This window comes from Aquarana catesbeiana, linkage group LG11 (assembly GCF_042186555.1).
Source record: "Aquarana catesbeiana isolate 2022-GZ linkage group LG11, ASM4218655v1, whole genome shotgun sequence".
Taxonomy (NCBI): Eukaryota; Metazoa; Chordata; class Amphibia; order Anura; family Ranidae; genus Aquarana; species Aquarana catesbeiana.
In genome coordinates, this window is record NC_133334.1 from 167,014,367 (window position 1) to 167,040,600 (window position 26,234).

At 45.5% G+C, this 26,234-nt stretch overlaps 1 protein-coding gene across 5 annotated transcripts in view; it reads right to left on the bottom strand.

Annotated features, from left to right (window-relative positions):
- Window positions 1–26,018, bottom strand: part of LPCAT2 (lysophosphatidylcholine acyltransferase 2) — a 521,286-nt gene extending 495,268 nt beyond the window's left edge. Inside the window, exon 1 of one of the 5 annotated variants that reach the window (XM_073605020.1) lies at window positions 25,880–26,018. The gene's annotated coding sequence lies outside the window, so the exon portion shown is untranslated. Of the gene's footprint in view, window positions 1–22,164; window positions 22,424–25,879 lie in introns of those variants that run through there. The other 4 variants (XM_073605019.1, XM_073605022.1, XM_073605018.1 and 1 more) reach the window with 4 other exon arrangements.
- Window positions 26,019–26,234: the final 216 nt, after the last annotated feature.

Here is a 26,234-nt window from a genome sequence, read left to right on the forward strand (position 1 = left end):
GATTTGAACATTGGCTGTTCGCCAGTTCGCCAAACAGCGAACAATTTGGGGTGTTCGCGGCAAATTCGAAAGCCGTGGAACACCCTTTAAAAGTCTATGGGAGATATCAAAAGTGCTAATTTTAAAGGCTTATATTCATGGTATTGTCATAAAAAGTGTTTGGGGACATGGGTTCTGCCCCAGGGGACAAGGATCAATGCAAAAAAAGTTTTAAAAACGGCAGTTTTTTCGGGAGCAGTGATTTTAATAATGCTTAAAGTGAAACAATAAAAGTGTAATATTCCTTTAAATTTCATACCTGGGGGGTGTCTATAGTATGCCTGTAAAGGGGCACATGTTTCCCGTGTTTAGAACAGACTGACAGCAAAATGACATTTCAAAGAAAAAAAAAGTCATTTAAAACTACTCGCGGCTATTAATGAATTGGCGGTCCGACAATACACATAAAAGTTCATTGATAAAAAAGGCATGGGAATTCCCCACAGGGGAACCCCGAACCAAAATTAAAAAAAAAAAAAAATGACGTGGGGGGTCCCCCTAAATTCCATACCAGTTTTTTTGTGAATTGGTAGGGGTACTTTTGTACCCCCTTACCATTTCACACAGGGGGGAGGGCCGGGATCTGGGGGTCCCCTTGTTAAAGGGGGCTTCCAGATTCCAATAAGCCCCCCACCCGCAGACCCCCACAACCACCGGGCAAGAGTTGTGAGGATGAGGCCCTTGTCCCCATCAACATGGAGACAAGGTGTTTTGGGGGCTACCCCAAAGCACCCTCCCAATGTTGAGGGCATGTGGCCTGGTACAGTTCAGGAGGGGGGGCGCTCTCTTGTCCCCCCTCTTTTCCTGTGGCCTGCCAGGCTGCGTGCTCGGATAAGGGTCTGGTATGGATTTTTGGGGGGACCCCACGCAATTTTTTTTTTTTCAATTTTGGTTCGGGGTTCCCCTGTGGGAAATTCCCATGCCGTTTTTATCAATGAACTTTTATGTGTATTGTCTGACCGGCAATTCATAGTTTTAAATGACTTTTTTTCCTTTGAAATGTCATTTTGCTGTCAGACTGTTCTAAACACGGGAAACATGCGCCCCTTTACAGGCATACTATAGACACCCCCCAGGTACGAAATTTAAAGGAATATTACACTTTTATTGTTTCACTTTAAGCATTATTAAAATCACTGCTCCCAAAAAAACTGCCTTTTTAAAACTTTTTTTTGCATTGATCCATGTCCCCTGGGGCAGGACCCAGGTCCCCAAACACTTTTTATGACAATAATTTGCATATAAGCCTTTAAAATTAGCACTTTTGATTATTCATGTTCGTGTCCCACAGACTTTAACGGTGTTCGCGAGTTTGAACAAATATTTTGCCTGTTCGCAAGTTCTGGTGCGAACCGAACAGGGGGGTGTTCGGCTCATCTCTACTCAAGGGCATTTCTGGATGAATACTATTGATAGTCAGACTGACTTAAAAACAAAGTGTGAGTTTAGTGTCACACAGTTGGCATCATAAATACAATGTAAAAAGTATAACAGTTCAGTTTAGTGTAGGTAAAAATATATGATATACAATAAAAATAGTTATAAAGCTGTAATTAGCTTATGGAAGTGTGTGTGCTTCATGACTGTATCTTTCCATGTGCTTCTCCTAAATGCAATTTGAGTCTTCTAAGACGGCTGGAGAAAGTGACATAGTATAAGGTTACTCTGAGAATCACCTGTCTAGCACTTGTCAAAAGTTATATGAATAGATGTGTGTGTATATGTCTAAAGATTGGTCAGCCTTTCCCTGTGTGTGTGTGTCTCCGAACATGTACTATGACATACTGAAGCAGAGCATGATCCCCTCCCTTCGGAGACTGGGCCGCAGGGCAGTATTCCAACATAACAATCCCAAACTCACCTCCAAGACCACCACTGTCTTGCTAAAGAAGCTGAGGGTAAAGGTGATGGACTGGCCAAACATGTCTCCAGACCTAAACCCTATTGAGCATCTGTGGGGAATCCTCAAACAGAAGGTGGAGTAGTGCAAGGTCTCTAACATCCACCAGCTCCAAGATGTCATCAAGGAGGAGAGGAAGAGGACTCCAGTGGCAACCTGTGATGCTCTGGTGAACTCCATGCCCAAGAGGGTTAAAGCAGTGCTGGAAAATAATGGTGGCCACACAAAATGTTAACACTTTGGGCCCAATTTGGACATTTTCACTTAGGGGTGTACTCACTTTTGTTGCCAGCGGTTTAGACATTAATGGCTGTATGTTGAGTAATTTTTAGGGGACAGCAAATCTACACTGTTACTCTATACAAGCTGTACACTCAGGGGAGGGGCCTGATGGCGGGGTGGTGGTGGAGGAGCATGGAGGAGCGGAAGACAAGGGCGGAAGGAACGGCGAGAGATGAGAGCGCACGCCGGTCCTTTTGAAATCACCGCCGAGACACAGCGGGAGGAGCGGCACAGAGCCGCACGGAAAGCCAGGAAGCCGAACTGGGTGACGGTGTCACGGAGACCGTAAAAGTGAAGCACAGCATTAGCTCCTGGTTCCTGGTCTGTTCGGAAAGTGCGCTCAGCCCACCTCTATATCGGCATCTGTTCCCGGCTCCCTGACCCTGTCTGCTGCCGGCCCCCGCCCCCCCTGCCCTCTACGTTTATCGAAGGAAGGAGACAAGGCAGCCCCAGGCTTCCTGATGGAGCCAGTATAAAAGGGAAAGGAGATAGACTGTCAAACTCCCCTGAAATTGCTGTCTATTGATAAGGCTTACACCGCCCCCCCCCCCCCCCCCCCGCCGAGGAGGAGAGGATCGGGGTGTATCTGGAGTCTGGAGGATCGAGGTAAGACCTGCTGCTGTTGAAATACAATCCCACACCCTGCGAGTGGATGCTTAAATGTAGTTTCACTGAACATTTGTTGTTGGCATAGCAGGACTGGTTAATTATTTCCTGGGCGATAAGGAGGTTTTTTTTTTAGCCTGGAGAAGTGCATAGAAGAACGTATAAATTTACAGGGGACTGTACAAGCAAGCAAGGCAACGGTCCTGGTGGGGGAGGGGCGAAGATCATGAAAGGTCGGTCATATACAATAAACGAACCAAAAAAGCCTAGAGACAGCCTTAATTCAAACTCCATTCAAACATTTTTAAAAGAAGCGCAACTTAAAAGCCCAGTTGTGGAAGATAGGCAGCAAAACATGAAAGATAAAAAGAAAGATCTCTCTAAACACAAAGGAGCCCTAGGGGGAACCCCCAGAGGAGAGATGACCCTAGGCGCAGACTGTGATCAAAGCTTAGATGTAGACGCGGATGCACCCCCAACAAAAACCGAGATGCAAGATATGTTTAGTAAACTAGAGACCGTTATAAAGGAAGAGATCCAAAATGTAAGGACAGATATGGGACATCTCTTGAGACGAGTGGAAGTAGCGGAAGAGTTATCTGAACAACACGCGGCTGAGATTATAGCTTTAACAAATCAACTTAAAAAATTACAGTCAGACCAGCGGGAGATGCTCTATAAATTAGAGGAACAGGAAAATCAAAATAGAAAGCAAAACCCGAGGATAAGGGCTATCCCAGAACAGAGAGGGGAGGACTTGTCCCTTATGATGAGAGAACTTTTTAACCCTTTATTAGGGAGAAATGTGGAGGATGAACTTAAATTGGATCATGTCCACAGGATAAGAAAACCCCCAGGTGTTAGGGAGGAAGCACCCAGAGATGTCATCGTAAGGTTCCACCAATATGAGGACAAGGCAAAGATTTGGAGTAAATTAAGAGGGGCACAACCTGTAAAGTACAACAACGGAGAAATCCAAATATATCTGGATCTATCAGCCAAAACGCTTTCAAGGAGACACCAACTGAGACCCCTGTTGGATGTGTTGAGGGGGGCCAACTTAAAGTATAGCTGGGGTACCCATTCGCATTGAAAGTGACAAAAGAGGGGAGAAACTTCAGACTGAGCCAGGTTGATGACTTACAAGACTTCTGTAGAGATCTAAACATTGCAGTACCTATTTTGCCTGGCGGAGTGCTTTCTTAATGGAGAATTATGTAGGGGCAAGAGAGGAGGGGGTCGTGGGGGGGTGGCGGAGGGGAGGGTGGGGTTAAGATGGGATGTGATAGTGTTCTGTGCGACCCTCCTCCTCCCGCCCCCAATTCGGGGGTGGGAGGTGGAACACCATGGCCCGCTGTGAGAGTCTCACCCCATGGCACGTGGGGGCGTAGGCGGAGATGGTGAAATTAGGGACGCGGCGTCCCCGTAGTCAGGTATTGACATGGGGGGCGGGAGGGAGGGAGGGAGAGGGGGGATGGGGGGAGGAGTGGGGGAGGGGGAGGGTGGGAGAGGGGGGATAGGGGAAGGAGGGGGGGAGGGGGTGGATGGGTCTTCCCGCAGATTTTGTATTATGTTCCTGTTAATTCCTCTCTCTTTCAAATAATGGGTGAAGGGGAGGCGAAGAGGCTGGACATAAGAGTAAGATTAAAAGGAAGGGATGACGGAAATTAACCTGCTGTCTTACAATGTTAAAGGGCTAAACTCCCCTGGGAAAAGGCGGAAAGTGTTAAAGGAGTTGCAGTCTTTTGGAGCAGATATAGTCTTCTTGCAGGAGACGCATTTGGTGCTAGAGGAGGGCATTAAGCTCGACTCAAGACATTACCCAAGTTGGTTCTATAGTGATTCACCCATCAAGCGGGCGAAAGGAGTAAAGACATATACATTGGGGGTAAAGACATATACATTGGCCAAGGTATACTGCCTGAATAGAGATCCGATAAATTATCTCTCCCAGACCCTGAGTAGGCTGATGGAATTCAGGCAGGGGGAAGTGATCCTGGCAGGGGATTTTAATCTCTGTCTTGATCCAGCCTTGGATAGGTCGTCTAGAACTAGAGAGGCAAGTAAAAAGCCGTTGCTGAGCCTCCGGAAAAAGTTGCATGATTGTCAACTGATGGACGTTTGGAGGGTGCATCACCCAAAGGAGAGGGATTATTCTTTTTTCTCGGCAGCGCATGGAATCTATTCAAGGCTGGACTACATGTTGGTTGACCATAGCTTATTGGGCTCTATTAAAGAGTCGAAGATAGAGATTATGACTCTGTCAGATCATGCGCCAGTCTCGATGAAGGTAATGTTAAAGGGGCTCCAGCGGGTGCCGTATTCTTGGCGGTTAAATGAAAAACTTCTTGAGGAGGATAGGATAGTGGAGAAAATGCATCAGGAAATAGATGCGTTTTTTCTAAATAACGATAATGAAGAGACCCCGGGAGCGGTAATATGGGAGGCCTTTAAAGCCTATATAAGGGGAGTACGCATATCTATAGGAGTGTGGGAAAAGCGAGAGAGAACCAAAAAGAAAGAAAGCTTGATTGCAATTATTCACCAACTTGAACAATCTCATAAAGCCTCTTCAGGTAATAATAGGCCCCTATTACATCAACTAATAATTAAAAGAGAGGAGTTAAGGGATTTACTGGAAAAGGAAGCATATAAGGTCAGGAATAAGTTCCTAAAAGAAAGATACCAGAGGGGAAATAAGGTTGGGAAACACTTGGCAGCAATTGTGAGGAAAAAAAAGAAGAAAACTTTATTGAAAAGATAAAAAATAAAAATGGTGATTTGAGGTACACTTCTAAGGAGATAGGCGAAGAATTCAGAAAATACTTCAGAACCCTCTATTCGGTAGGCCAGAGGGAACAGTATGGGCAAGAGATGGAGGAGAAGGCGAGAAACTTTTTAGAGGAGGCAGGCCTTCCCAAATTGTCAGTAGACGACACAAAGGAGCTAGAAAGACCGATAATGGTAGAAGAAGTAGGCTTGGCTCTGAGATTGTCCCCTCCGGGCAAGAGCCCGGAACTGGACGGTTTCACTTCCAGCTTTTACAAAAAATTTAAAGATTCATTGCTTCAGAGGCTCTGTAAGGTCTGGAACGGCCTTGGGAAACAGGGTGAAAAGTGTAGAGAGGCGTTAACAGCTTCAGTGACGCTGATTCCTAAGGAGGGGAAAGACCGCACCCTGTGCTCAAGCTTTAGGCCAATTGCGCTTTTAAACGCTGATACTAAATTATATGCGAAGGTATTGGCGCTCAGGCTCAAGGGATTAATGTCCAAACCAATTTATCCCAGGGAGAGAGGGCCGAGATAACAGGGTGCGGTCTCTGCTCATTATAGAGGCCATAAGATCAAAGGAATCCCCAGGTCTACTTCTGTCGATAGATGCCGAGAAGGCATTCGACAGAGTAGACTGGGGATTCATGTTCAAAACGCTGGGAGTATTGGGTATAGGGCCCACTATGCTATAAAATGAATTAAAATATTATATAATCAACCAATGGCATTTGTGAAAGTTAACAATGTACCCTCTGCGCCATTCACTATGAAAAACGGGACCAGACAAGGATGCCCGCTGTCTCCGCTCCTATTTGTCTTAACCTTGGAGCCTTTATTGGCTACTATCCGAAAAAACCCAGATATTAGTGGACGTTTTAAAGAAAAGGAGGAACATAAATTGTCCGCCTTTGCCGATGATGTTCTTTTTTACATCACCAAACCTAGAACCACGATCCCCAATCTATTAGCCACAATGAAGAAATTCAGCGAGATGTCAAATTACAAAATTGACATTGAGAAATCTGAAGCTCTAAAAATTAACATCAACAAGCAGGAAGTGGTTAGACTCAGAGAGGTCTTCCGTTTCCCTTGGAGGGATAAAATCAAGTATCTTGGAGTTAGTCTGGCAGGCTCCATCGTGAAGATTTTTCAGTTCAACTTCATACCCTTCCTAGATGAAATCCGAGCAGAAATAAAAAGAATTTCAAATCGCCCGGTCTCTTGGATAGGATGAGTCAACATAGTCAAAATGGTGCTAGCCCCTAAAGTGCTCTACAAAATACAAATGCTCCCGATCCCACTACCCCAATCCTTTTTCAGAACATTAATAGGTTTATTAAGTAGATATGTCTGGAAGAATAAAAAACCTAGGATAGCGAACACGGTGTTGAGTAGGGAAAAAGCACTGGGAGGGTTGGGCTTTCCGGATTTTAGAAATTACCACAAAGCTATTGTATTAGCACAGGCACTAGATTGGGCAAAGGAAAGCGTTAATAAAAGATGGGTCAACTTAGAAATGAGTTTAAGTAATGTAAGATTAAATCACATAATCTGGAACCCAGGAATTTAGGAGAAGATACACACGTTTTAACACATTTCACGTTGAAAACATGGGACCATATTCATCGCACTAGGAAGTGGGAGTATAATTCCCCTTAATTTATTTAAAGGGGAACACATATTTTCCCCCGGGGATGGAGGAAGTGGGAGGAAATTGGATATTGAATAGTGAAACACAATTAAAAGACATTATTAATAGGGGAAAAATTTGCACATATCACGATTTAGTAACAAAGAGGGATTTATTGAAGGTAAATGGGTGGCGGTATGGTCAGCTCGAACACTTTGTCAAAAGTTTACCAGGTTCTTTGAGGGAAGAAATAGACTATAGACCATTTGAGAAACTATTCTGTAGGGATACAGTGAAGAGGAATATCTCAGCAGTATATAAAATACTGATAAATAATGGGGGGAAATAGTACCGCCCTTTATTAAAAAATGGGAAGAAGATTTAGGGGTTAGATGTGAGAAAAGATGGGTGGGGAGCATTTTGGGGGCAACACATAGCACAGCAATAAATATGAAAACGATTGAGACCGACTATAAATGCCTGACCAGGTGGTATATGACTCCCACTAAAATAAGCAAATTTAATACTGATAGATCGCCGAAATGCTGGAGAGATTGCGAGGCCCCGGGAACAATGGCGCATTTGTGGTGGGACTGCCCAAAAATCAAAATCTTCTGGCAGGAGGTGATCAAGTTGACTGAAGTGATAACGGGTAGGGCCATCCAGTTGGACCCATGGGTCTGTTTGTTCCATGGGGCGTAGGGACGCCTTAGACGGTACAAAAACTTGCTGATCCCAGTGCTTTTAAACTCCGCAAAGAGTGTAATTCCAAAAAAATGGCAGGAAGTGGAAGGGCCTGGGATCAGGGATTGGATTTCAAGAATCAATGAAATATACACTATGGAAAATCTTGAGGCTTGGGGTTCCGAAGAAGGGGATCATGAAGATAGAGGGGACAGATGGGCTAGATGGGAAGCCTTTAAAAGATTAGAGAGCTTTGCGGAAGCCATTTTGCACTAATATATGAAGAAATATGTACTTTTTCCATTGGTGTCATGGAATGAGACCAGTCTGCGGGGGGGGGGGGAATAGGTGGGTTGGAGTGGGGTTCACCTCTGGGATTTATATGCTTGTGTACAATGTGTATATTTGGGGGGTTGTTTTACCCCATCGAAAGAGGAGTTGTTTGTATATTTACAATATAAAAATTTAAATAAAGAATAAAAAAAAAAAAAACAAGCTGTACACTCACTACTTTACATTGTAGCAAAGTGTAATTTCTTCAGTGTTGTCACATGAAAAGATATAATACAATATTTACAAAAATGTAAGGTGTGTACTCACTTTTGTGAAATACTGTATAGGTGTTATTATATTCATGGCAAGCTTGCAAAATATATTTGGTTTTATGATTTATCATAATATTAATACAGTATGTGTGAATGACCTTGATAAGATGTTTTGGATCATTTTTCAGGATGTAATCTGATGCAGATGTTTGTTTTAGAACTGCAAACTACATGGTAATTCCATAATATTTTTCCTCTGCTTGGTCTGCAAAAACAGTTGCAACTGACTATAGTTTTCTTTATTTTTCTTTATTTTTTTAAGTGTTTCTTAAAGCTAGAAGGTTGGAATGTTAAATGAAAATAGTTATGAGGCTTGTCTGTAATTAGTTGTTTTTTTGTTTTGTTTGGTTTTTTACACAATTAACCACTTGCCAACCGCCCGCCGTCATTATACTCCAGCTGTTTGAAGAGGAATATTATTGTTATGGCAGTAGCTAGCTACCATAACCCCAGTATCTTCCTCAAGAGTGGGCGGTCGGCTTTCAGATAAAAGTGGTCTCTGCGGCAGGTTCGCCACAAGATCACTTTTAATCGGTGGCGGTGGATGGCCTCCCCTCCCACCGCGCTCCGGTGCCCTCCGCTGCTTACCGAGCCGCCGACAGCGGTGGAGGCGATCGGATCCTTATCCGTGCGTGGTATGTAGCTGAGTGAGGGGAAGATGGCCCCCCACCCAGCTCCATACCATTGCAGGGCGGAAGCAAAGTCTAAACGTCACTTCCGCCCATAGCTCTTAAAGGGACATTTTTATTTTTTTTTTCCAAATTACTTTTTTTTTCTTTTTGTTTTTTGCATTTTAGTGTAACTATAAGATCTGAGGTCTTTTTGATCCCAGATCTCATATTTAAGAGGTCCTGCCATGCTTTTTTTCTATTACAAGGGATGTAACAAGGGTACAAGGGTAAAAGTTTGTCGCCATTCCACGAGCAGGCGCAATTTTGAAGCGTGACATGTTGGATATCAATTTACTCGGTGTAACATCATCTTTCACAATATAAAAAAAAATTGGGCTAACTTTATTGTTGTCTTATTTTTTAATTTGAAAAGGTGATTTTTTTCCAAAAAAAGTGCGCTTGTAAGACTGCTGCGCAAATACGGTGTGACAGAAAGTATTGCAACAACCACCATTTTATTCTCTAGGATGTTAGGGGAAAACAATGTATATATATATAAGTTTGGGGGTTCAAAGTAATTTTCTAGCAAAAAAAACCAGCAAAACACCAAATCTCAAAATGAGGCTCTGTCCTTAAGTGGTTAAACAATTGAATGAACATTTTCCAAGATTGGCGATTCCATACTTTTTGCCAGGGGTTGTATCAAGCTAACAACTGAAAATGAAAAAACTTTTGCAACAAAACAGATTTCAGAGTTGCCAGAGAGCACTAACTTAATTAAATGCAGTATTGTTGTGAAATCATCTTAAAGCTGAGTTCCAGCCGCTTTTGTGTTTATTAAAAGTCAGCAGCTACAAAAATTGTAGCTGCTGACTTTTAATAAACAGACACTCACCTGTCCCACGATCCAGCGATGCGACCACCTAAACCCTCGCTTCTCTCCCTCGCCTCTCCCCAGTGCCAGCAATACAAGTGTGGGCACCCGGCTGTGACAGCTTGCGGCTTCATAGCCGGGTGCACACTGCACATGCGCGAGTCACGCTGCACGTCCTGAATGGCCGAGCAATCTTCTGGGACCTGTGAGGTGTCCCAGAAGAATGCAGGGAGAGAGGGGGAGATGAAAACGTCTGCTCGAGTCTCGTAGGTGCCCGCTCCCCCCAAAAAAAATGACGTGCCAAATGTGGCATGTCATAGGGTCAGGATTCCTTAAAGCGGAAGTTCCACTTTTGGGTGGCACTCTGCTTTAAACCTATCAGATCTCAAAAGCCCATAGAAAGGCTTTCAAAGAGCAGTCAAAGTGGCCTTTTTAAAAAGGTAATTTTCATCATACATTGGAGTCGGATGTTATTCTCATGCAGCTAGTAGTGAGAGAGCTGGCTGTGCATCTGCAGATCAAATGGTAGTTGGGCTACAGCTTTGAGAGACAGAGCAGGTCTTCCTTTCTTTTCTGGCAGTAGGTTAGCCATACAGCCAGAGCATGCAGGGGAAGTGGTGGAGTGGATAGCCAAGACTTCATTATTTCCCCTTCAAAGCGCAAATTAACACAATGCCATCAGCAGTTGCAGGCAGCACCTTCCTCCTCTACAACATCTAATGCCACTGTAATCAAACTGGCATTAAATAGTCAGCTAAATTACCTAAGCACACCATCAGTCACTTGTCGCAGAGGGAAAGTGCATGCAGTATATAGGGAGGGGGCAACAGCAAGAGAAAATCAAGTTGCCAGTGAAGTTCCTGCAGCTGCAGCTTACTGCCAAGTGGGCTTGAGGGAAGAGGAGGGCGGGGATGGCAATGTGGCAGACCATACTAGGATGCCCAAAAATGTAGAGGAGAAAAGTGGAGTGACACAAGATCAGCAGGGCAGAATGTCGCTCAAGGGTAGCTTGCAGTGTGAACAGCCACCCTATTCCAACTTATGGCACTGCTCCACAGGTACAGACCACTGTAATCCCTAGGTCTGCTTCGCAGGATAGAGATAGGAGGAAGTCCCTGGTGCCGCACATCCATGTATATGATCAGTGATAGAATGACAACCTCAGCCTGGGCTCCCGCCAGGCCACACAGGACTTGGTCTGGTCCATTTTTCATACATGTGCTTCAGACAGCAGCCTAATGAACGGCTTCTGTTGAATGTGCTTAATGGAGAACTTTTCACCATCAGTGAGTGGCTGCAGCCAATGGGCTATTAATACTAGATAAAAAAAATAAAAACTAAACTATGGGGTAGATTTATTAAAACTGGTGCACTCAAAATCTGGTGCAGCTGTGCATGGTAAATGAATGTGAACATTATATTAAACAATAAAACTTTATAGTGAATGATCTAAATGAATGAATCAAATATGACATATTAGTCTTGAATAGACAGTATAAAATATATTGGTGTAAACGGAAGTACAGACACAGGGCGCCCGTGAAAAATATGGCTGTGGGCCAATATTGGAACACTGCATGCGCAGTTTCAAAGCCTGCAGGGCTTGGCAAGCTCGTACATGCTCGGCCATTTTCGGCAGAGCAGGCGCATGAGCAGTGAGTCAGTGATGTAATGGCACCGCCTGGCGCCATTTTTGAATAGATGGCAGTTGACACTCGTCTCAGGCAGCACATCAGCGGGTACGCCTCCCGACCTGAAGACTGGACCCTGGCCCGCACCACGGAACTGTAAGCATGGCCACACAAAGTACCGGAGACCAGACCCCTGCACCATCCATCCATGGCTGCTGGAGACTCCCACCACGTCACTGTGAGCACAGCCACATTGAGTCCTGGAGACTGGACCCCTGCAACATCCATCCATCAATGGCTGCTATCTATGTGATGTTCACACTTGAGTACTGAGGAGGCACAGCAGTTACCAGATAAGAACAATTTTACAGAATCACAGATGTTCACAATCGCTAGTTATCTCCTGTATCCTGTCCGCATTCTCTAACCACCTCTTGTATCATATCCGCATCCTCTAACCACCTCCTGTATAATGTTCGCATCCTCTAACCACCTCCTGTATAATGTCCGCATCCTCTAACCACCTTCTGTATAATGTCCGCGTCCTCTAACCACCTCCTGTATAATGTCCGCGTCCTCTAACCACCTCCTGTGTAATGTCCGCATCCTCTAACCACCTCCTGTATCATGTCCGGATCCTCTAACCACCTCCTGTATCATGTCCGCATCCTCTAACCACCTCCTGTATCATGTCCGCATCCTCTAACCACCTCCTGTATCATGTCCACATCCTCTAACCACCTCCTGTATAATGTCCGCATCCTCTAACCACCTCCTGTATAATGTCCGCATCCTCTAACCACCTCCTGTATAATTTCCGCATCCTCTAACCACCTCCTGTATCATGTCCGAATCCTCTAACCACCACCTGTATCATGTCCCCATCCTCTAACCACCTCCTGTATCATGTCCGCATCCTCTAACCACCTCCTGTATCATGTCCGCATCCTCTAACCACCTCCTGTATCATGTCCGCATCCTCTAACCACCTCCTGTATCATGTCCGCATCCTCTAACCACCTCCTGTATCATGTCCGCATCCTCTAACCACCTCCTGTATAATGTCCGCATCCTCTAACCACCTCCTGTATAATGTCCGCATCCTCTAACCACCTCCTGTATAATGTCCGCATCCTCTAACCACCTCCTGTATAATGTCCGCATCCTCTAACCACCTCCTGTATAATGTCCGCATCCTCTGACCACCTCCTGTATCATATCCGCATCCTCTGACCACCTCCTGTATCATGTCCGCATCCTCTAACCACCTCCTGTATCATGTCCGCATCCTCTAACCACCTCCTGTATCATGTCCGCATCCTCTAACCACCACCTGTAGCATGTCCACATCCTCTAACCACCTCCTGTATCATGTCCGCATCCTCTAACCACCTCCTGTATCATGTCCACATGCTATAACCACCTCCTGTATCATGTCCGCATCCTATAACAACCTCCTGTATCATGTCCGCATCCTCAAACCACCTCCTCAACCTCTAACCACCTCCTGTATCATGTCCGCAGCCTCCAAGCACCTCCTGTATCATGTCCGCAGCCTCTAACCACTGCCTGTATCATGTCCACAGCCTCTAACCACCGTGTCCACAGCCTCTAACCACCCCTTGTATCATGTCCGCAGCCTCCAACCACTTCCTGTATCATGTCTGCAGCCTCTAACCACCTCCTGTATCATGTCTGCAGCCTCTAACCACCTCCTGTATCGTGTCTGCAGCCTCTAACCACCTCCTGTAACATGTCTGCAGCCTCTAACCACCTCCTGTATCATGTCTGCAGCCTCTAACCACCTACTGTATCATGTCTGCAGCCTCTAACCACCTCCTGTATCTTGTCTGCAGCCTCTAACCACCTCCTGTATCATGCCCTCTGCCTTGAACCATTTCTTGTATAATTTCTGCAATCTCTAACCATCTCTTGTCTTGTATCATATCTGCAGTCTCTGAGGGGGAGCCTGGAGAAGAGTCAACAGTGAGAGCGCCACCGGGATTGGGATCACGGAGGAGTCAGACGTGTGCAGACTGTGGAGTGGAGACTATAGGATAAAACCAGAACCGCCAAGCTGGAGCCTGGAGAGGACAATCTGACTGAGCACTGCATGGTGAACCTGAGAGGAGGTCAGGGACAGCACCGCTAGGCCAGTCTGGGGGAGTCACTGATGTAAGGGGGGAGTGAATACAATAATCTAAAAGGTTCCTCCTTAAATCAATAACCCCTCACCCCTTACCCCAGTGTATTCACTCTGCGGAAGGTGGTCTCTGATGTGGGGGGACTCTGGTGACCAGAGTTTCCGACGTCCCTCTTTACATCAGAGTCTGCAGGATTCCCCCTTACAGTGCAAGGGGGAACGCTTCTGACCCTGATGTAAAGGCGAACTCTGATGACAAGGGCAATGCTGCAGACCCTGATGTAAGTGGGAACTCTGATGTAAAGGTGAACGCAGTGGATTCTGATATAACGTGATCGCTGGTCACCAGAACCCCCCCTTACATCAGAGTTCTCCCTTAGATCATGATTTACAATGTTCCCCTTAATATCAGAGTTCCCTTGCACTGAAAGGGGGGAAATCCTGCAGACTCTGATGTATGAGGGAATTCTGTGCTGGTTGGGTTGTATTAACCTGACCTTCATGTAAATGGAGAAATATGGTTTTTGACTTTTGATTAAACCTAAGGCTCCATTCACACTAGCGCGTTTTTTGATGCATTTTGCATTTTGCAGAAATGCACGGGAATTTTTTAACATGGGTTCCTATGGAACATGTTCACATCAATGCTTTTTTGTATCTCTGCGTTTTTGGAAAGGGTCGGGGACTTTTTTTCATGCAAAAAGCAGCGTTTTGCATGTAATGGACTTCAATGGACAAGCATCAAAAACGCAAGTGCACCGTTTTTGCAGCGTTTTTGCAGCGTTTTTGGTGCGTTTTTGCCGGTTTTTTTTTTTTTTTTTTTTTTTTTTTTGTAATTTTTTTTTAAGACTGTAAAAAAAAATGAAAAAAAAAAAAAAAAAACGCAAAACGCAAATCGCGGCAAAAACGCGGCAAAAACGCGGCAAAAACGCTACAAAAACGCTGCTCAAAAACGTGGCAAGCATGAAAAAAAAACCTCCAAAAACGCTCAAAAGCAACATGCATAGGTGTGAATCGAGCCTTAGGCTCGATTCACACCTATGCATTTTTAGTGCTTTTTGCAGATTTGAACTACAGTTCATTTAACATGGTTTCCTATGGAACACGTTCTATAGTGCAAATCTGCAAAATGCAAAAAGCACTAAAAATGCATAGGTGTGAATCAAACCTAAAGTGGAGTTCCGCCTGCAAAAAAAAAAAAAAAAAAATTTAAGTCAGCAGCTACAAATACTGCAGCTGCTGACTTTTAAAATAAGAACACTTACCTGTCCAGGGCGCCCGCGATGTCCTCACCCGAAGCCGACCCATCCCTCGGCTCCGGGAGGAGGCGCCGGCATCTTAAGTAAGGGAATCAGGAAGTGACAGTCTGTTTTCCTACTGCGCATGCTCGAGTTGCGCTGCGCATTCTGACTGGTCCCTGCTGTCTTCTGGGACTGTGTGTCTCAGAAGACAGTGGATGGGGGGGCGGATGAGGGGCCGGACATGGCATAGATCGCCACAAATACTGTATTAGACAGGTATCTGCTCCCCCCCTGAAAGGTGCCAAATTTAACACCAGAAATGGGGGGAACCGGATAAGCAGAAGTTGCATTTCTCCGCTTTAAACACATTGCTAATAGCTCTAAGTACAGGTTTACATGTTTATGGTTTAAATATTGCTATATGCACTGTTTAGCACTGAAAACAGCCATTTTAGGTACTTGTTTGTAGTATCAGTAAATAACGTGGCTCCGTCATTAAATTACATGTTTTTTGATGGTAAACAATTGGTGCGGTTTGTAAATTTTGGCATCCTGTCAGTAAATTTCACTTTGGGGGTTGGCAACATTGGAGGAGGGGTTTTCATCAGCTAAGCACACCCTCCTGCCTGTGTGCCTGGGCTAAGGGCAGATGGATTCCGGGAAGTGAATTCTACATGAATCCTCTGCCCTTACTCAAGATGGCCACAACCAGAATTGGTAGGGAGTGTTTTTCAAAGTGATTTCTCAGCAAAATAAAGCATGGAGACCTGGATGGATGGGGGAGCTTGCTTTGAATACTAACAAATTAATTAAATAATGCTTTTGTTTTGTGGTGTTCAAATACAGTGTAGATCCGCTTTAACAACAATGCTTATTATGACAGAGATTGTTTAATTAGACTAGTTATAACTGTAAAACTTGGTATACGTTAGTAGAATGTTGCTTAAAATTTTACGTTGTAAGAACTTTTGTTCATTTTTCTATTAATTAGTAGGGTGAAATTTTTTTTCCCCAACCACAGCGATGAGAAAATGTTCTCGAATATACAAGTTTCTAACAGTGTATGTGGTTTTCATTCAGTGCTAGTTCACACCAGATGCAGTTCCTTGGGCTTTTTTTCTGCACTAAAAATGCAGGCAGTGTTTTCCATGTCTTCCAATGGCTCTAGTTCACACCAGTGCAGTCAGTTTCCAGTGCAGAAAAAAAAGTAGAGCGTGCTGCATTTTTCCTGCACAGAACTGTACTGGAACCTAGCAAATCGTATCCAGTCAGTTTCCGGTGCAGAAACTGGAACTGACTGCATTGGTGTGAACTAGAGCCATTGGAATATATGGAAAACACTGTGCATGCATTTTTAGTGCAGAAAAAAAGCGCACGGAATTGCATCTGATATGAACTGGCCCTCAGTAAATTCCATTCATTCCAAAATCAAATGTTAAAAGAGAAAAAAAAAATCTTGAACTACTTTCGAGCGACACTCTAATGTACTTAAATTTTTTGTGTGAATTTTCCTGGTATTGGTATTTTTGTACCAATTTTTGTTCAAAATTCCACTAGTGTATACCCAGCTTAAGGGTCAGTAATATAGATAACAATCAGTAGCATTTTATTAGTACCAAATAAATGGCTTTCATACAGTGGAAGGAACACCCAACATAGAGCTGCACAATTAATCGTTAAAAAAATTGCGATCTCGATTCAACCCCCCTCACGATCTTAGTACAGCATTTCCACAATTCATTTATGCAAACAGTGCAGAGCCATTCTCTGCTCACTAACAGCTGTCAAAAAAAAAAAAAAGCTGGCAAAAATTTACAGTATCATCAACATTGTTAGTGCTGGGACATAACTATAAACAAAGTATCATTTGCTTCTTAGATCAAAAGGGATGAACTTGGTCTGTAAATGAGGTCAGTTTAACCACTTAAAAGGAGAAGTCCAGCTTAAGCTTGTTTGGCTGGGCTTCTCCTCTGGGTCACAGGAGTGCAATTCGTTTTGCACTCCTGTGACCCGTTTTGAGCAGAGAGAGGAGTGAAATATGTTCTTTGCTGACGTCACAGGAATCATTCCAGGCACCGCGTCATCGTGACAATAAAGTCTGGAATCCGCCAGGTGCCTGGACTGATGCTCCCCGCCCCTCCACAGCTCAGCGCTTCAGTGAGCATGGAGGAGCAGAGAGGAGCAGGGCTGGACTGGGACAAAAATGTGGCCCTGGACTTCATCCAGACCGGCCCAGGGCACAACACATCAGGGCACGGTACATCAGGCCACATCAGGGTACAGAGCCAGGCACATCAGGGCACAAGGCACATCAGGGCACAGCACATCAGGGCACAGCACATCAGGGTACAGAGCCCAGTACATCAGCGTACAGGGCACAACATATCAGGGTACAGTGCCCAGCACATCAGCGTACAGGGCACAACATATCAGGGTACAGTGCCCAGTACATCAGCGTACAGGGCACAACATATCAGGGTACAGTGCCCAATACATCAGCGTACAGGGCACAACATATCAGGGTACAGTGCCCAGCACATCAGCGTACAGGGCACAACCTATCAGGGTACAGTGCCCAGCACATCAGCGTACAGGGCACAACATATCAGGGTACAGTGCCCAATACATCAGCGTACAGGGCACAATATATCAGGGTACAGTGCCCAGCACATCAGCGTACAGGGCACAACATATCAGGGTACAGTGCCCAGTACATCAGCGTACAGGGCACAACATATCAGGGTACAGTGCCCAGCACATCAGCGTACAGGGCACAACATATCAAGGTACAGTGCCCAGTACATCAGCGTACAGGGCACAACATATCAAGGTACAGTGCCCAGTACATCAGCGTACAGGGCACAACATATCAGGGTACAGTGCCCAGCACATCAGCGTACAGGGCACAACATATCAGGGTACAGTGCACAGCACATCAGGGTACAGAGTCCAGCACATCAGCTAATAGGGCACAACACATCAGGGCACAGTACATCAGGGTATAGCACATCAGGACACAGAACATCAGAGCACATGACATTGAGGCACAGCACACCGGGGCACAGGACATCAGGGCACATCAGGGCACAGGACATCGGGGCAAAGCACATCGGGGCACAAGGCACATCAGGGCGCATCAGGGCACATAGCACATCAGGGCACGTGGCACATCAGGGCACGGGGCACATCGGGGCACATCGAGGCACATTGCACATCAGGGCACGGGCACGTCAGGGCACGGGGCACGTCAGGGTACGGGGCACGTCAGGGCACGGGGCACATCAGGGCACATTATGGCACATCAGGGCACATGGCACATCAGGGCACATCAGGGCACATGGCACATCAGGGCACAGGGCACATCAGGGCACGGGGCACATCAGGCCACATGGCACATCAGGGCACAGGGCACATAAGGGCACATTATGGCACATCAGGGCACATTATGGCACATCAGGGCACATGATGGGGCACATGGCACATTATGGTGCACATCAGGGCATGGGGCACATCAGAGCATGGGGCACATCAGGCCACATGGTACATCAGGGCACAGGGCACATCAGCACACGGGGCACATGGCACATCAGGGCACATGATGGGGCACATTATGGGGCACATAGCACATCAGGGCACGGGGCACATCAGGCCACATGGCACATTAGGGCACGGGGCACATGGCACATCAGGGCACATGATGGGGCACATCAGGGCACATTATGGGGCACATTAGGGCACATCAGGCTACATGGCACATTAGGGCACGTGGCACATCGGGGCACATCAGGGCATATAGCACATTAGGGCACATCAGGCTACATGGCACATTACAGCACGTGGCACATGGCACATCAGGGCACAGGGCACATGATGGGGCACATAGCACATCAGGGCACATGATGGGGCACATAGCACATCGGGGGAAACATGATGGGGCACATAGCACATCGGGGCACATGATGGGGCACATAGCACATCGGGGGAAACATGATGGGGCACATAGCACATCGGGGGAAACATGATGGGGCACATAGCACATCGGGGGAAACATGATGGGGCACATAGCACATCGGGGCACATGATGGGGCACATAGCACATCGGGGCACATGATGGGGCACATAGCACATCGGGGCACATGATGGGGCACATAGCACATCGGGGCACATGATGGGACACATAGCACATTGGGGCACATGATGGGGCACATGATGGGGCACATAGCACATCGGGGCACATGATGGGGCACATAGCACATCGGGGCACATGATGGGGCACATAGCACATCGGGGCACATGATGGGGCACATAGCACATCGGGGCACATAATGGGGCACATGATGGGGCATAGCACATCGGGGCACATGATGGGGCACATAGCACATCGGGGCACATGATGGGGCACATAGCACATCGGGGGAAACATGATGGGGCACATAGCACATCGGGGGAAACATGATGGGGCACATAGCACATCAGGGCACATGATGGGGCACATAGCACATCAGGGCACATGATGGGGCACATAGCACATCGGGGCACATGATGGGGCACATAGCACATCGGGGCACATGATGGGGCACATAGCACATCGGGGCACATGATGGGGCACATAGCACATCGGGGCACATGATGGGGCACATGATGGGGCACATGATGGGGCACATAGCACATCGGGGCACATGATGGGGCACATAGCACATCGGGGCACATGATGGGGCACATAGCACATCGGGGCACATGATGGGGCACATGATGGGGCATAGCACATCGGGGCACATGATGGGGCACATAGCACATCGGGGCACATGATGGGGCACATAGCACATCGGGGGAAACATCATCGGGGCACATTGTGAGATCTTACTAGCCAGCATGCAGAGTAGCGCAGGGAGCTTCTGTAGTAGTAAGTTCTCTCTCTCGTGTCATCACGCTGTTCCCCGGCGGCCCCTCCTCTCTTCTTGTTACATAGTTACATAGTAGGTGAGGTTGAAAAAAGACACAAGTCCATCAAGTCCAACCTATGTTGTCTATACCAGATGATCGTACAAGCCAATTGGTATAGACAAGAAGAGAGGAGGGGCCGCCGGGGAACAGCGTGATGACATGAGAGAGAGAACTTACTACTACAGAAGCTCCCTGCGCTACTCTGCATCCTGGCTAATCTCGATCTACCCGTCAGGCGCCAGCTGTCGGCGGTTGACGGGTAGATCGATGCGCGGCTGAAAGTGAAACTGGCCCAGACTGAGCCATCGGCCCACCGGGAATCTCCCGGTAGTCCCGATGGCCAGTCCAGCCCTGGAGAGGAGAGCTATTGATTGACAGTCAGCAGCTCTCTGCTTGGGGATCTGTGAGAACCGAGCCATCGGCGATGTTCAATTGCTTGGTTCCCAGTGCAGAGGTTCCGGGGGACAGATGCAGCATCAGACTGATGCTGCATCCACCTAGGTAAGTATGAATGGGTAATGGTTCCCAGTGCAGAGGTGCCGGGGGACAGATGCAGCATCAGACTGATGCTGCATCCACCTAGGTAATTATGAATGGGTAAAAAAAAAACAAAAAAACATACTTCTCTTTTAAAGACTAAACCTTTTTCTGACACTTGTTGCTTACAAGTTAAAATCAGTATTTTTTTGCTGGAAAATTACTTAGAACCCCCAAACATTATATATATATATATTTAGCAGAGACCCCAGAGAATAATGGTGGTTGTTGCAATATTTTATGTCAATATTTTATGTCACACTGTATTTGTGCAGTGGTCTTTCAAACCCCATTTTTTGGAGAAAAAATACACTTCAATGAACTAAAAAAAAAACAAAAAAAAAACTAAACAGTAAAGTTAGCCCAATTTTTTTGTATAATGTGAAAGATGATGTTATGCCGCAAGAATAGTGATCTTTAGTCTAAGCGAAAAAAATCGTGATTTTCATTTTAGCCAGAACAGCAGTATGATAGCAAAAAACATAAAAATAAAGTGGATTTTACGCTATCCTCTATCTATATATCTATATGATAATGCAGGTTATAAATCCTACCCTGACTGCTGCTGTTCTCCCTAGATAAGACGCCTTGCCTGTCTGTGTCCATCACCCCCCTCCCCCACAGGGCCAATGTGAAGAGGAAGTCATATTAAAAAAAAAAAAAAAAAAAAAAAAGCTTTAGCTGTAGGCTGCAATGTCCCTCAATAATACGAAATGACTAAAAGTAGAATGCAATCTACAATATCTATAGCACTATCGCAAAAAAACACTTTTTATGGCTCATTCACATGAGCAGAAACAAAACTGTGCGTTTAGATGCACACAGCATATAGTTTTAGCACTATAATAATAAAAATAATAAATGAGCCTAAACACACACCTACATCTACATGCATATACACGTATATGTTTAGTCATTCAATGGAATGAAAGAATTGTATGCATCTAAACATGGCCAAACTCGAGTACTTTAGGTGTTTATTTTACGTAGAATTTTCTGTTAGCTTTGCCTGCAAAAACTTGCGTTCCATGCAGAAAATACGCGTATGCATGTGTAAATAAGCTCTTATAGACCAGTATTCACAGAATGTTCAAGCCCCTTATGTTCTCATAGCACTACGTTTAAAGCCTACAGTCAAGCTACATGCATACCACCATCATAGAAAATCTAGAGTCCTGGTTACTAAAGCACTGCTTAGCACTTTTTTGGAGTAAGAAATCCCATTTCCATCCATGCCAGCTCATGTGGGAGTTGCATTGCACCATAAAAGGATCATGTGCCTTAGGCTTTATCCTTCTCAGATTATTTTTTCCTATTTTACAAACAACTGATCGATACAAATATCGTGCCACCAGTCGTTAGCTAGCATATAAGGGACTCGCGTCTTCTTATTGTAAAAGTGAAAAACGTTTTAAAATGAGCATAGGATCAGGAAGTCTGGAAGGATTTAGGTTTGAAGATTTACAAAAGCAGAGGCACTGAGAATTCAGCACAAATAACAGAAGTGTTTGTGAAAGGCGGCCACTCCCTAATCAGGCACAAAGTATCACTGTAACATGATGAAAGAGATCAAACAGATTTTTACACAGCAAGACTTGAAGATACAAATATTTGAGAAAGCACACAAATAACATTATATACACAGTCACCTTCTCTTAAGACTTACAGATAGCAAGTTCCTTCTTGAAATGAAAAGAATTACACAACACTTACATCACACTCTTTCTCCAGATATCTCTTCTCCTCCTCCTGTTTCCTCTTAGTCTGTTAGAACTCCTCCCATTAACCTGATCTCTACCTGCTAAACTCCTTCTATTTCTGTATAGAAAAGTAACTGATAGGTATCTTTCAAACATAGCATATATCGCTTGTCTTGTCGCTCTTTATGCTGGAGGAGATGGTCAAAAACACTTCACTTTTGGTAATGCAATAATGTTTAGATTGAATAACATACATAAAATCTTTTCAAATATACTGTATAGCAAAGGCAACCCTCCCACCCATGGGCATCCGCAGAACTTTTTTCAGGGCGGGGGCATCATATTAAGGTCTGGTCATGTGATCTTACCTGTGTCAGTCAACAGCGGCTGCAGGGGAGAAAGCGATTTGGCGACGGCAGATGATGTCACCCATAGGTTCTCATGTCACAGTCGTTATTGGTGCTCCCTCCTCTCCCCTGCATACGCTGCTGGCTCACACAGGTGAGATAACATGACCAGATTGGTGCAGTCTGAAAATAGGTTAGTCAGCATAGGTGTTAGGGGTAAGGGGGCGGGGGCAGTTTTTAAGGCTGACACAAACTGGAATTCTACTTTCAAACTACCCTCCCTATTGGTGGCTTGTGGTATTGTTAAGGGGAAGCGCCACTTGTTAGCACCCTGCCCCCTTCCACTGCCACATTTGGCACTTTTTTTTGGGGGGGGGGGGTGTACCTGGTTTTGCCGTGGCAATCTGAGCCACATGCAAAACCGTGCAAAATATGCTGCAAACGACCACAGCGAGTGAAGGTATAAATAAACATACAATTAGGCAATAGATCAATTACAAAAAAAAACTACACCTGCATTGTGCAGCATTGGGTTAAGCCAGTGGAGATTTTAAATTCTGTATGGGCACAATAGCATCTTTATGCTGTTGTGCCCATATAGCTGCTATTGTGCCCTTATAGATGCTGTTATGCTCATATAGCTTCTATTGTGCCCTTATAGATGCTTTTATGCCCATATAGCTTCTATTGTGCCCTTATAGATGCTGTTGTGCCCATATAGCTGCTATTGTGCAGCTATATGGGCACAACAGCAGCTATATGGGCACAAAAGCAGTTTTATGGGCACAATAACATTGTTATGCTATTGTGCCCATATAGATGCTGATGTGTCCATATAGCTGCTGTTGTGCATCTATATGGGCACAATAGCATCTATATGGGTACAATAGCAGCTATATGGGCACAACAGCATAAAGATGCTATTGTGTCCATATAACTCTTATTGCATCCATATAACTTCTATTGTGGCCATACAAATGCTACTATCTGCTATTGTGCCCAGTGACACTGACCATGCAGCGCTGCTATGAATCCCCCGGGCCGTGGCTACCAGGACTCGGAGTGACCAGGAGGCGGAGTGAAATCAACAGCATGCCTGAAATTCCAGCGGGGACTATAGAAGAGGTATCAGCTTATGCGGCTGACAGATGCCTCTGTGGAACTGCTGCTTTGGAGGGGTGAGGGAGGGACGGTCTCTCAGACAGTAAGTCAGATGTCAGAAAGCAGAAGCAAAAAGCTCTCAAAAAAGAGAGGTAACACAATAATGTCAAAAAGTTATGGTTATCAAATATTTATTTAATTATTACTATTATTTTATATTTAAGTCAATAACACATGAAAGTAATTGTAAACCCTGAACAATCCATGCAGTTTAACCACTTCAATACAGGGCACTTTCACCACCTTCCTACCCAGGCCAATTTTCAGCTCTCAGCAGTGTCGCACTTTGAATGACAATTGCGCAATAATGCAACACTATATTCATATGAAATGTTTATCATTGTTTCCCCACAAACAGAGCTTTATTTTGGTAGTATTTAATCACGACTGTTTTTTTTTTGTTTTTTGCTAAACAAATAAAAAAAACGAATTAAAAAAAAAAAAAAAATTTTTCTTCCTATATGTTATAAAATGTTGTAAATGAGTACATCTTCTCCTTCACTGACAGGCACTGATGGGTACTAATGAGGCAGCACTGATGGGTACTGATGAGGTGGCACTAATGGGCACTGATGATGAGGTACTAATATGCAGCACTGATAGGCGGTACTGATATTCAGCACTGATAGGTGGTACTGATAGGCATCACTGATGGGCAATGATGGCACTGATAGATGGCACTAATAGGCAGCACCGATGAGTAGGCACTGACAGGCATTAATGGTGGGCACTGATTGGCATCCCTGGTGAGCAAGGATTGGCATCCCTGGTGGGCATGGATTACCACTCTAGGTAGACACTAGGTGAGGTGTCCTCGTGAGCACCACTGATAGGTCTGCACTAATAATCAATGTGCTGATTATCAGCGCAGACCCCCCCCCCACCAGGAGAGCCACTTATCGGCTCTCCTCTACTCATGCCCTGTCGGCGCGAATAGAGGAAAGCCGATAACTGGCACTTCCTGGTTACAATGTGTTCAGCTGTGATTGGACATAGCTGATCACATGGTAAAGAACCTACGTCATAGGCTCTTTACCGAGATTGGAGATGCAGTGTGTCAGAGCAACACACCACACTACCAATCGCTTCGCTGCGCGCCCTTCGGGGGTGCGCGCCCTTCGGGGGTGCGCGCGAGCAGCTTATTGTCAGGTCACCTTGAGGCTAGGTGACAGATGCACACCGTTGGGATCAGGATTGCACCACAAGGTAGTGGACCCTACGGCTGACTGCTGCAGATGGGAGTCAGGGTGGTAAGGAAGGCGCGGCCGCTGGAACACAAACATGGATCCCACCGGGGTTAGAGCGTAAGATTCCCTGCGGAGTGGAGTCTAAGAGCCAGCAGGTGTTCACCAGAGCCTCTAGTGGTGAGGATGGACTGGGCTGCAACTGGCTCCAGATTGCGACCCCCAGGGTCCCCCAGCTCACACCCACAGTAGGCAACAGGAGGATAGGGATAGTAAGGGAATAAGCCAAGGTCAGGGCCACAAGCAGACAAGGACAACAGAGTTCACGCCAAGGTTCAGGGTCACAGGCAAACAGGGATAGTCGGGAACACGCCAAAGGTCAGGGTCACGAGCAGACAGGAATAGTTGAGAACACGCCAAGGTCGGTAACAGAAACAAACTTAGAGCACATGGCAGGCAGGAACAGGAAGCCAAAACACACAAGGGTTGATCAGCAGGGCTGGCCTGCAGTGCAGAGGTTAATATAGAGTTTTCTGATAGGAGCTGGGGTGGAGCCATGCTAGAGGAGAGTTTATAAAAGCAGTCAGGTGAGAGTCAGCTGGTCTTTAGAGATGAACACATGGAGACAGGTAAGCTGACAGACAAAACTCTATTGCATAACCATGACACTTATCCTACTGGACGTCATATGATGCCCAGTCAGGATAATGAAACCACCACCCAGCTGTCATTCTGCTAAAGGGCCGGGCAGGATGTGGTTAAAATAGAAATGAAAGGCAAAACATTTGTGCATAGATATAAAAAAAAAACACATTATAAAATACCTTTTCCTGGTACCTCCCCAGCAGTATACCTGTGATGAGCTCCGCCCGGATGTCCTCCCTTGGGACCAGTGAATAATATTTTAAAAAGAGACTTAAATACCACCAGCATTCTCCTTTCTTTCCTTCATACCTCATGGTCAGTGAATGCAAGTCAGATGTCCTTACCTCTGCCTTGGGCAGTTTCCATCTGGGTTCAACCTCTCCCAGCCGTAGTCCCTATCCTTGGGTCGCTAAACGCGCTAATAAGGTAGGAAGTCCCTTCTGTGGTTCTTTTGGGACTGCAGATGTCTCTTCACTTTTAGAGCATTCAATTCTGTTTGCATATTAGTGCATTCGGTGGGAAAAAAAAAACAGAAAGAGCCATTTCCTCTTTTCTCTCTTATTTCTCCTTTCCTGGTCAAAACTTTATTTGCATCTGCCCTATCCCTTTAAGTCAGCACTTACTTCTTTGGCAGGGTGCAAGTTGTGGAGATATTATTGCCTATTAGCTGATCTATGTGTTCCCTGGCGTTGCTCCTCT